The sequence below is a fragment of the Chlamydotis macqueenii genome, chromosome 26 (assembly GCF_036417535.1).
Source record: "Chlamydotis macqueenii isolate bChlMac1 chromosome 26, bChlMac1.mat, whole genome shotgun sequence".
NCBI lineage: Eukaryota > Metazoa > Chordata > Aves > Otidiformes > Otididae > Chlamydotis > Chlamydotis macqueenii.
The window spans coordinates 1,360,446-1,371,592 of NC_141581.1; the positions used below are offsets into that span (position 1 = coordinate 1,360,446).

An 11,147-nucleotide genomic window follows, 5' to 3' on the forward strand; every position below is an offset into this window, starting at 1 on the left:
TATTCTGACTCTTTATTTTTCTATCGATAAACTTGATTGCTCTTTTCTTGCAAAACCCTTCAGCAATTAAAAAAAAAACAAAAAAACAAGAAACACAAGGAAGAAGAAGAAGAAGAGGAAGAAGAAGACAAAGGGAGTTGATGTTTGACTGCTGGGCTATCACTTAAGTCCTTGTTCCTGTTTACTCAGGACTTATTAGAGCTCATTCAATGCCTATAGCATGGCTGGATCAATACCTGCTGGGAGCAAGAGAGATTCCGCTTGGCCACTGTAGCCCATGTTGCAGAATTGATCTGCTTGGCTGCTGCAATCTGAAAATCCATCTTTTTGCGCTCTCTGCCTCTCTCTCCGCCGTGGGTTGCTAAGCAACGGGGGCTCCTTTGGGCGGCCATTGGTCAAGCGGCGCGGCCAGGCCCCGTGGTCGTCCCCTGGTCACTTGGCCACTTTGGGTTGCAATTCCTCCTTCCAAGGATGGCTGTGGACCGCGGGGAGGTGGGGAAAGAGCGAGGGAGGAGGGGAAGGGGTTGGGGGACGGCGAGAGGAGGGACGGGGAGAAAAGGGAAATCGATATCGCCTCACATTTAACCTTTCTTTAAAAAAAAAAAAAATCTTTGAGAAAACTATATTGACCCATTCCTTATCACTTTGTGCCACTGCAGCCTGCTCGAACGGGGGCTTCGCTGCCTGCACACGTACTTCAGAAACGCTTCTCCATGGCCTCTTTTTAGGGTAAATCGTGCCGCCTTCTTTCCTCCTCCCCCTCGCTCTCACCTTGGCTGGACACAAAGTTAGGCCAGTTTAGCTAAAGGTGTGTTTTTAAACTGATTTCATTAAACCGGGGCAAAACCTTTGTGCGGATGTACTGAAATCAATGTAAACCCCATTTGCATCGATTTCGCTTCGCTTTGGTAAAGGAATCGAATTATACAAACCAATACCAACCTGCTTTAAAATGATTTAAGACTGTCTACACAAGACCAATTTTGGCTTGCAATTTTGTGTGTGTGTACAAGGCCCATCCCTTCTCCACAAAGAGTCGTTCATTAGGCAAATCTCACCGCCACAAAGCTCTGCGGCCTCCCTACCGGCGTTGTCTTCGCAACCTCCAACAGCTCATCCCAAAACGTGGTGCCCAGGCTTGGCTTCTCTCGCACCAGACGAGGACCAGGGGTGGGGCGCTTGTTCCTCGAATGCTATAGATATTGACCCTGCTCTCCATCCATCCCACTGTAGATCCACGCATCTTGTCTGTGTGCGTGTCTTTTAATGACGCCTTTTACTCTGGTCCCTAGACGATGACGCATCTACATCCCAAGGTCTTTGTACAAGAGCTTCACAACCCTTATTTGGTCATTATCTTCACGCAGCCAAAGGACAGAGGGGTTAAAAGTAGGCCACAAGTGCTCACAAGTGGATGCTTTCCCTCGTGAGACACCTATGTGAAGTGGCCTCATTTCCACGAGTGCAAATTGGCTCCCTCAAAGCCAGGAAAACCCACATTTCTCCAGGGCCATCAAAGCCAACCACTTCTGTTAGCCACCACAAGAGGTAATTCACGTGCAAAGGTGCTTCCCAGACAGAAAACACCAAGACCCGTGCTTGGAAGATGGACCTCTGACCCCAACCCTCAACCCTCAAGACCGGTGCTTGAAAGATGGACCTCTGACCCCAACCCTCAGCCCTCAGCACAGCCTGTTTGACTCCAGTTAATCTCAGGGTCCCCCACACTGGTCTGTCCATATGATCACTGGGTCAGGTGTTCCCTGGGTCACCTCTTTGCTTAATTTTTAAGCCCAGTGTACGACTCCAGGGCTCTCCATTGTAACATTTCGGGGTCAGCCTGCAGTGGGGAAGCTCACTGACCCATTCCTGATGGGAAGGACTCGACGAGCACAAGTGTTGGGTCTGGGTAGGCTAGGGCTCACCAGCAGAGACGAGAAACTGGGCTAGATGGGTTTTTGATCTGATCCTCCAGATACTGCGCACAGGTTGACGCACCCTTGTCTGGCCTTACGTCCTTCAGCCAAGGGTGATGAACCAAGCCAAGTCCTTTGCCGCGAAGAATCGGCCTGACGCCGCCACTACCATTTTCTCCTCCTCTGCAATTACCTTCTTGGATTTTCTTGTCCTACGCTAATTTTTCACCTGGAAGAAGGCAGGACCCAAACCTTGGAGGAGAGGGATGACGACTCTAGAGCCCTGTAGGTGTAAAGCTCCATTCTGGGAGCGTCTCAAGTCCTTCCCCACCGAGCAGAGATCGGGGATGCTCCAAAATTTTGAAAATCAGAAAAATGCCTCTTCATCAAAATGAATCCTTGTCCCACAGGAGCCAGCCACTTCATTAAATCTCCCTTTTCAAGCATTTCATTGGCCACATGAAAAGAGTGGGAGTCGTCGGATTGTCCCATTTCAGCATTTTCCAAAAGAATCATTTTCCTCCCCCAGCCCCGTGTGATTTTATTTTTGTTTTAAAATCATGATTAATTCACACTAAAAGAAAATTTGAAAAACTGCCCGGGCTTAAATTTAGCTACAACGGTAAAGCTTGTCAAAACCCCCTGCTTTGATTGACGTTGTCTGAAATGGTTTGGATTTCTTTTTTTTCCATTTCTTGCTTTTTTTCCCTAAACGAAGAAATCAAAATTCTCGCAGAAGGAGGAACCCATCTCCTGTCAGGTGCCAAAACTCTTCTCCACATTCCCAGGGGGGTTCAAGCAGGTATTTACAGGCTTCCTCGAATCGGGGCGGCGCTTTCCTCTTCCCGCTGGGATTTTTCGGAGATTTGGGTTGATACACATGTTAACGGCTGCTGAATGATCACTTTACCAAGCAACGGGTCAACCCCTTGCGAATCATCTGACCCGGGTTCTGCGAGGACTCCCCACGCCAAGAGGACGGCTCGGGAAGACCATTAACTGATTTTTTTTCTGCTTTCACTTAGAGCTTGCAACATTGACGTGCCTGCTCGATATTTGACAAGCTCTCCGCCGGCCCCGAGAGCTAAGCAGCATCTAGGGAAATATTTGCCGCCACGGAAACTTTTGGGTTTGATGCTGAGGCACAGCACCATGGTGGGACGGATGCTCTCCCAGTGCCTCTCCCCGGTTCTCCGGGTCTGGCAGCTTCCAAAAGACTCTGCCGGATGGTTCGAGCACCTCATGGTGTCCCAATGCTGGGCAGGACTGTGGTTGTCCCTGCCCCAGCCTCAGCAAGCCTTCCGGTCCAGGGCATCTCACAAGTTAAGAAAGTGCTGGTGAAGTGGAATTTGCCCAAGAAGGGACCCAGCTGCTGCCTCCAGCCAGGCCAGGTTTCACGGGGCAGGTGGTGCAGATCTCCCTGGGCTTGGGCACCCGCTGCCAAGTTTGAGGTTTTGGCACGGGTTTGGCAGGAGGAGAAGGAGGTGACATCTCGGGAAGGACTCGCCCTGGTCTCCTTCAGTAAGACCACTCAGGGACCACACCGTCTAACCGGCTGCTTGGCTTTGAAGTGGAGATCGAACGCAAACCATCGGCTTTAGCAACCCACGCGCCCGGGCACTCGGCCCCTGCAGGGACCTTGCGCGGGCCAAGCACCCAAATCCTTTCGGCCATTACCCTGTCTCTCCAACCACCTCCTCCTGACAGCCCCGAGGAGAATTTGGGCCACGCACATCACGTCGTCTGAAGAGGGACGCTGAACCAGAGCCGCCAGCTGATGCCCTCAAAGGGTTCCCCTTGTCCGCAGGGGTCGCAGGGCTGGAATTGCGGAGGATTCACTGGCTTTTTTAATTCCCTGCTTGTTTTCCATCGAACACCTTCTGCCGACAAGGAGAGGGAGGAAGAGGAGGGGAGGCGAGCGGGAGGGAGGGGAAGTGGGGAGGGGGAGAGAGTCCATTGACAAAGTGAGGTTATTAATTTTTCAGAAAAGAAAATGCATTCTACATTTTGAGGAGAAATATTGATACATGCCTTAACACTCCTTCGTTTCTTTCTCTCTCTTTTTCTCGCTCTGGTTTTTGTTCTGCAGCTCCTGTGTTTTCCTAAGCCCCTGTCCCCTCGCAAGCCCCTGCACGCCTCTTCCCAAATTCTCTTTGAAGCCGCAGTTGCTTGGGGAGGAAACAGAAGCCCCCGCTTTCCCAAAACACTTAAATTTGATGTGTAATTAACAGGAGATGGGTGTTGAGAGAGGGTCTGCACCCAGTCGCTGCCACCAGCCTCCTCGCTTTCCCGGCTCAGGTCCCCGCGGACATCGCAGTTCCTCTGGGTCTGTGACGCTTTTCCAGTTTCTTTTTACTCTTCACTCTCTACTCCATCTTTTTTTTTTTTTTTTTAGCCCTCTCCATCTGCCTCTCTCTCCTCTTTCCCTTCGCATCATTTAAGCCCCAGCCCCCTGGGGGCGGTTTTCACCCACCGGCTCCGCTGGCCCCAAAGCCTCCCCGAAACGCCACGGAGAGGATTCCGGAGCTGGAGGGGAGAAGGAAGAGCTATGAAATAACCTCCACAGCCGGGTGACACGGGGTCTGTTTATGCACCAGCTGGCTAAATCGGCCAGAAGGCTCCGTGTCCGGAGCACACGCGTGTGCGTTATCCCTTTACACGCTACATAAATGAAGGGCAGGAAACAAAATCTTCATCCATTAAGGTGATGACAGGTATTTCCCTGTTCTTAGGCCGGGCCTAGTCGAGCAAAACGCTTAAGTACATGATTAATTTGAAGTCTAAGAGACTTAAGTACGTGCTGAAGTGTTCCACAGCTCCGCACCTGACAACAGAGGTTTCTACAGCGCAATCGGCGCCCGGCGTGCTGCGGCGCTGCACGGCTCTATGGATTACGGGCGCCATAAACAGCCGAGATATTCTGTTTAAACAGCCATTTGTTGACAAGGCTGTTCTAAGCCCATCGAATCCCTAAGTGATAGATGCATGTTGTCTTTCCGAGTCTCATGCCGTATTGGCCATTGATTTTTTTCAGCCTGGATGCTAAGGTAACCTTTACCTGAGAGCTCCAGCAGAAAGCCACGGGCACACGCTCGCCGGACCGGTCACTGTTTGCATTGCCGGAACCAGGACACGGCAAAGGCTGGGCTTTGCATCCCGGAGGCTGGGCTTTGCATCCCGGAGATTCGCCTTTGCATCCCGAAGGCTGGGCTCTGCATCCATCCGCGTAGCGGGAGGCCGCCCAGCACCTCTCCAGAGGATGGGGATGAAGGAGCACGTTTGGCCGGGGTCACTCAATGGGGACATCTGCCAAGGGATGCTTCCCCCCATTTTCCAGGGTCTTGTTCCGACCCAAATGATGTCTGAGGCTTGTTTCTCGTCCCCAACCCACCACGCGTCACTCCGGGAGGAGCGGCATCATCCTGCCATCCATCTCCCCGCTCAGCACCCACGCTTCAGGAGACATTTGTCCTCAGACACCCATGGGTGCCGCGACGGCTCCGTCCCCACGCGAGCGCGGTGTCGGGACACCCTTCTTTGAGATCTGTTTTAATCACATTTATACAGTGTAACCAGGGGAAGGAATCTATCGACAGTCTGTCTTCACATTTCTGTCAATTCTTCCGGAGACATCATTAAATCCAAGAGTGGATCTTAATTTAACGCGTTAGCTAACGGGTTATTTAATTACTTTTCAATACCCCCCCCAAAAAAAAAAAAAAGTGAAGGGTGAGGAAATAGGCTAAGTATTAACGGGAGGTTTAAAAAAAAAAAAAAAGAAGAGAGAGAGCAGGACACATCCAGGTTTCCCGGATCTGCAGAGAATCGTCTCCTCGGCCCCTTCACCCCTTCTCTCTCACAAGAAAGAGCCCTGTTGCGTTTCCCCTTCTCCCCACTGTGTTCAATAATAAATGAAAATGGTAAAAAGCAATTCATACACAGGCTAAGCGTCTGGATTTATTATCAAGACAATTACACCGAGGAGAATTCCCGGAAAATTACTCTTCGAAGTCTTTCTCTGCCACCCCCTCCTCGTTTGGATAAATACAGCCACAATTACAGCCGCGGGAGAGAGGAGGGCACGGGGAGCGGGGTGCCACCGCCTCGCACCCCAGCCACGTTGGGTTCTTGTAGTGACAAGCGCACCGTGACCCGAGCAAGCCAGGGTGGGCGAGGGGCAGGCCCGAGCCCCCCATCCTGTGGGGAACCCCTGTCCGTCCCCGCTGAGCCCGGGGCGGCTCCTTGGTCTGGCCAGGGGTCGGGTCCCTGCTTTGTCCCTGCTTCGTCCCACTTTCCTGCTTGGGTTCCTCATTTACCTCGCCCCCATCCCTGCTTTGTCCCCATCCCTATCTCTGCCTTGTCCTTGTCCTTGCCTTGTCCCCTGCCCCAGCCTTGCCCCCATCCCTCCCTCATCCCCATCCCCACCTCATCCTCATCCCTGCCTCATCCTCATCCCCATCTCATCCCTGTCCCTGCCTCATGTCCCATTTTCCCTCACCCTCATCCCTGCCTCATCATTGTCCCTTTCTCGTCCCTTTTCCTGCTTCATCCCCTTCCATGCCTCGTCCCCGTCCCTGCCTCGTCCCCGTCCTCATCCTCATCCCTGCCGGTCCCCTGTCCCTGCCAGCTCCTACCCCTGCCTGTCCCCATCCCTGCTTCGTGTCCCCATCCCTGCCTCATCCCCATCCCTACCTGTCCCCACCACCGCCCTGCCCCCCCCCCCCCATTTTTACCGCAGGACGCGCAGCGGGGGCTGTTGCGGGGGCTGAGCCGCAGAGACCGGGGTGCGGGGAGGGGAGGGTCCTGGGCCCGACGATGCCCCCCCAATCCGGGCAGGAGCAGGAACCCAGAATGGGGAGGAGGGGGGGTGGGGGGGCCGCACCTTCCCGCTGCCCTCGGGCTTGGGGAGTAAAGAGTCCAAAATCGGGATCTTTTCGGAAAATGCAGAGGCGCTTCCCGAGTCGGGAGAAGGAGCCTTGCGGCGCCAGGAAAGTACCTGCGGGGAATAGAGAGAAACAGAAAAAAAAAGAAATATATATATTAAAAAGATATAAAACAAATAGGGTATTTTTTTCTCTGTATATCCTTATATTTATTAGGTATAAAATAGCTCTACGGAATTCGCGTGCTTTCCGCGCACGGTGTGACACAGAAACGCGCTGCGGCGCGGCAAGAAGCGTCCGGTTCCTCTCGATTCCTCGATATTTCCCAGCGCACCGGCCCCCCCCGGGACCCCCCACTCCCCCCCGCACCCGTGAGCCCTCGGGGGGGCTTTGGGGTGCTCAGAGACTCGGGCTTGAGTGTCTCCCGAAACGCAAAAGGAGCGAAAAGTGGGAGAGGGAAGAGGGGGGGAGGGGGGCGAGGGGGGCGGTTTGGAGACCTGGGGGACCTCACGCCCCGCCGAGCACCGAGAAACTCATTGCACGTCTCGCGTTGGGGTTTATAAAGCCACCCCGACGGGAGGGCGGCCGGGCCCGAGCGGGGAAAGGCGGAGAGGGGACGGGAGGGAGGGAAAAAGATGGGAGGAAAAAAAAAAATAATAATAATATCTCACCTCGGAGTTGGGCGAAATCTGGGCGATTTTTACCGGTTTCCCCCGAAAGCCCCGGCGGGGCCGAGCCCTCCCCGCGCCGCTGCCAAGGTGTAAAGTTCAGGGCTGCTCCGCCGGGAAGTTTTGAAAACAAATTGAGGATAAAAGGGGCTCCCACAGCCCCCCCGTGGTTTTCCCGGGGCGGGGGGTGGCGGGTCGCTCCGCGGTCCCGAGTGGGTGCGGAGCCTCGTGGGCGCAGGGCCCCGGTCCGGGTTGCACTGGAGCCGCTTCGTTCGGGGGGAAAATTGGGGGGGGGGGGGGGGGGTGTTTACATCGAAAAGAGCAACCGGCCCCCCTCGAAATGCCGCCCCCCGGGGTGAATTTGGATGGGACCCCCCCTCCACCCGCTACCCCCGCTCCCCGCCGCTCCCGGCCGCCGAGTTTCGGGGCGGCCCAAAGTTTTAGGGTAAACGGGAAAAGTGTCCGGAAAGGCTGTGAAGGGGCTGGTTCTCCCCCCACACCCCCTTCCGCAGCCCCCTCGCTTGATTTCCCCCTCCACGCCCCCCGCCCCGTTCCTGCCGCTTTTGCCCCCGCTTCCAGCCCAGACCCCACACAGGACGGGGGATGGCGGGGGCGAGGGGGGCGGGCGACGGGCGCCCCGATCTGTCCCTGTCCCCAAACCCTTCTGAGGCCCTTTCTGCAGAGAGAGGGATTTTTTTTTTCACCGAATAATTTTTTTAATTATATATATAAAATTATCTATATAAAAATATATATATTAAAAATATCCCGCAAAAGGGAAGGAAAAGAAGCCAGGAGCGGTGGGGAAAGGGCTTGATCTTGCAGCTAAAATTATGTCATAATAAAAAAAAAAATTAAAAGCCTCCGAGTGTGCAGAGTGGCGGGGCGGGGGCGGGGAGGGGTGGCGCAGCATTTTTAGCAGAAGAAAAAGTCGGTGGGGAAAGGGGTTTGGGGTTTGGGTTTTGATTTGGTGTTTTGGTTTTGTTTTGGTTTTTTTTTTTCTCCGGCTGGATTTCTGCCCGAAAAGCCACAAATCCCGAGGCAACGCGCGGGGCACCGCGGGGAAGGGCAAATCCCACCCGGAAAAAAAAAAAAAAAAAAAAAGCAGAAGGAGCGGGGAGGGGGGTGCAGGACTGCGCAACTGGATCGGTGGGGCCAGGGGCTGCACCCCCCGAAGCGAATTTCCCCGTAATCCGCTTTAATCACCCCAAATCCGGGCGGAACTTTTCCAGTGTGGCTCTTTTTTTTTTTTTTTTCCTGATTTTTTTTTGTTGTTGTTTTGGAAGCGAAAACGTTTCAATCCCCTTCAAGAACCGGTATCAAAGTCTCCTTTTTTTAAAAAAAAAAAAAAAAGCTATTGATTGCCGAAGTCTTATTTAAACCAACACATTTTAGTTTCTCACATTTTAAAACATCATCTGGGGCCCATTGTATGGAAAATCGATTAGCAGAAATTGCCACGCTCTTTGGCTCCCGCTTGATTGTTGGAAAATCGAGACATCCGTGGGCAAAAGCTGGGCTGGGGAAGATTTGGAACCGAAATGAAAGGGTTGGTGAGGAATCTATAGGCACTAAATAATTCACCTGCCGGGCGATGGTGCGGTTATTTTGAAGGTTTAAAGAACTTTAAGGAAGTTGGGGCAGTGCTGGGCTGGGATGTGAGGGAGCCACGTTACCGGGTCCTTTTCCTTTCTCCGTCCGGTAAAACAAAATGGTTCAGCCCCAGCCTTGTACCTGGTCGCCGGTTGGAAGCAAAAAAAAAAAAAAAACAACAAAAAAACAACCTGCTCGCAGGTGCTTGTCCCGCTCCTCCGGGTTTATTTCTGGCCGTGGCGTTTGCGTTTTCGAGCTGGTCCTAAGAGGAAGGGGAAAAAAGAAATTAAAAAATAAAATTAAAATAAAATAGATTTGAGCGCAAAGCAAGCGCAGCGGGGCGGCCCCGGGAGGCAGTGCCAGCCCGGCCTCCCGTAGTTTGGGTGTTTGTTTGGTTTTTTTTATTTTGGGAGGGGGTGCCCTGTGCACCCCACCCCCCCACTTACCGCTGGCCTCCCCCCCCACGGGTACCGGTATGGCCTGGGCGGCTGCGGAGGGGCCGGGAAATTAAACCGGAGGAGGAAGGGGAGGAAGAGGAGAGGAGGCGAGGGAAGGGATCCAACGCTCCCGGAGCCTGGGGGTCCCCCCCGCCGCTCCTCTCCTGTCCCACTGCCTCGACTGCGGGGGGGCTACCGCATTACTCAATTATATCGCGCTAATTGCTAAAAAGTCTCGCTTTTTTTTTTTTTTTTTTGATGGTGTTTGCTCGGGGCAAAGCTCGACGGAGGGCAGAGTCCAGCGCCTGCCCCATGGAAGGGGGGGGGGGGGGGGGGTCCCGGTGCTGCGGGCCCGGTGGGGCTGGGGGTGCGGGGTGAGGGGGCCGGGAACGCTGTGCGGGACGGCGGGCGCGGTGGGCAGCTGCGGGGATCGATCTATCGATGGGGCGATCGATGCGCTATCGCCGTGATTACACTGGGTGAAACCCTGCCAGACGCGGCTGCTTCATCCCCGGTTTGTTCCCCGCCTCCTCCTCGCTCAGCACCTCGACGCCCACCCCACACCACCGCCGCCAGCATCCTCTGGCTCTGCCCGGCCCCGGGACCCCCCTGCCCACCTCTGCCCGGCCCCGGAACCCCCCTGCCCCCCTCTGCCCGGCCCCGGAACCCCCCTGCCCACCCCTGCCTGACTCTGGGACACCCCTGCCTACCCCTGCCCAGCCCTGGGACCCCTCATGCCCACCCCTGCCTGATTCTGGGACCCTCCCTCCCCATCCCTGTCCAGCTCTGGGACCTCCCCCTGCCCACACCTCCCTGGCCCCAGGACCCCCCTGCCCACCCCTGCCTGATTCTGGGACCCCCCATGCCCACCTCTGTGCCCCCCCCCTTTATGTCCTGTTCCGGGCCTGGAAGCACCACCCCCCGCCCCCCCCCCCCGCCCACCTGGATATCGGGGCCACTCTCGGTCCCTCCCAGTTGTGGAGTCCCACTCGCAGCCCCTGGGCCCGCCCCCCCGGCAGGGGGTAGGGGGGACGGGGACCGAGGGGAACCGGATTTCTCCCCCGTGCCGGCTCCGGACCGGGGTGTAGGGGGGTACCACGGTGTAGGGGGGTACAGGGACAGCAAAGGCTCTGAGAGGGGACCCCCACCAGCGGTTCATCCTCTGCTCCACGCGTGACCGCCCTGCGCCCACCTCCCGGGAACTTGCGGGGCTTTAATTTATTGAATTGAGCGGCTCGGCAGCTTCCCGGGGGTGGGATGGGTGGGTGAATGGGGTGGGGTGGGTGCCCCACGCCGCAGCTCCCACCGCACCTGAACGACCCTGGGCCGTGAGCAGGGACCGAGCAGCCCACGCGAGGCTGGCAGGGCCCACTCGCGGGGAGACGATGAACCCTTTTACTGGGATTCTTTCCGGTAGGTTCAGTGAAGCGGGGGAACGGCCACGGGCCGGCCCGGGGCAGCGCGCACGGCCGGGGGGTGCCGGGCCCGGCTCGGTGCGATGGGGCGTGGAGCGGCAACCGGTCCCGTGCCTGAACCCGGCTTCTGTCATCTCTTCATCTCCTCCTCCTCCTCCCCTTCCTTTCCCTTTTCCCTTTCACTTTTCTCTTTCCCTTTCCCTTTCCATCTTCCCTTCCCATTTTCCCTTCCTTT

General features: G+C 55.5%; 1 long non-coding RNA gene across 1 annotated transcript; it reads right to left on the minus strand.

Moving 5' to 3' along the window:
* Positions 1 to 8,705: 8,705 nt before the first annotated feature.
* Positions 8,706 to 9,678, minus strand: LOC147597499 (uncharacterized). Its single transcript, XR_015261176.1, has 3 exons — positions 9,507 to 9,678; positions 9,252 to 9,322; positions 8,706 to 8,986 (listed from the first exon to the last, which is right to left on the minus strand). It is a non-coding gene; the product is annotated as an uncharacterized LOC147597499 (long non-coding RNA).
* Between the last annotated feature and the right edge of the window lie 1,469 nt (positions 9,679 to 11,147).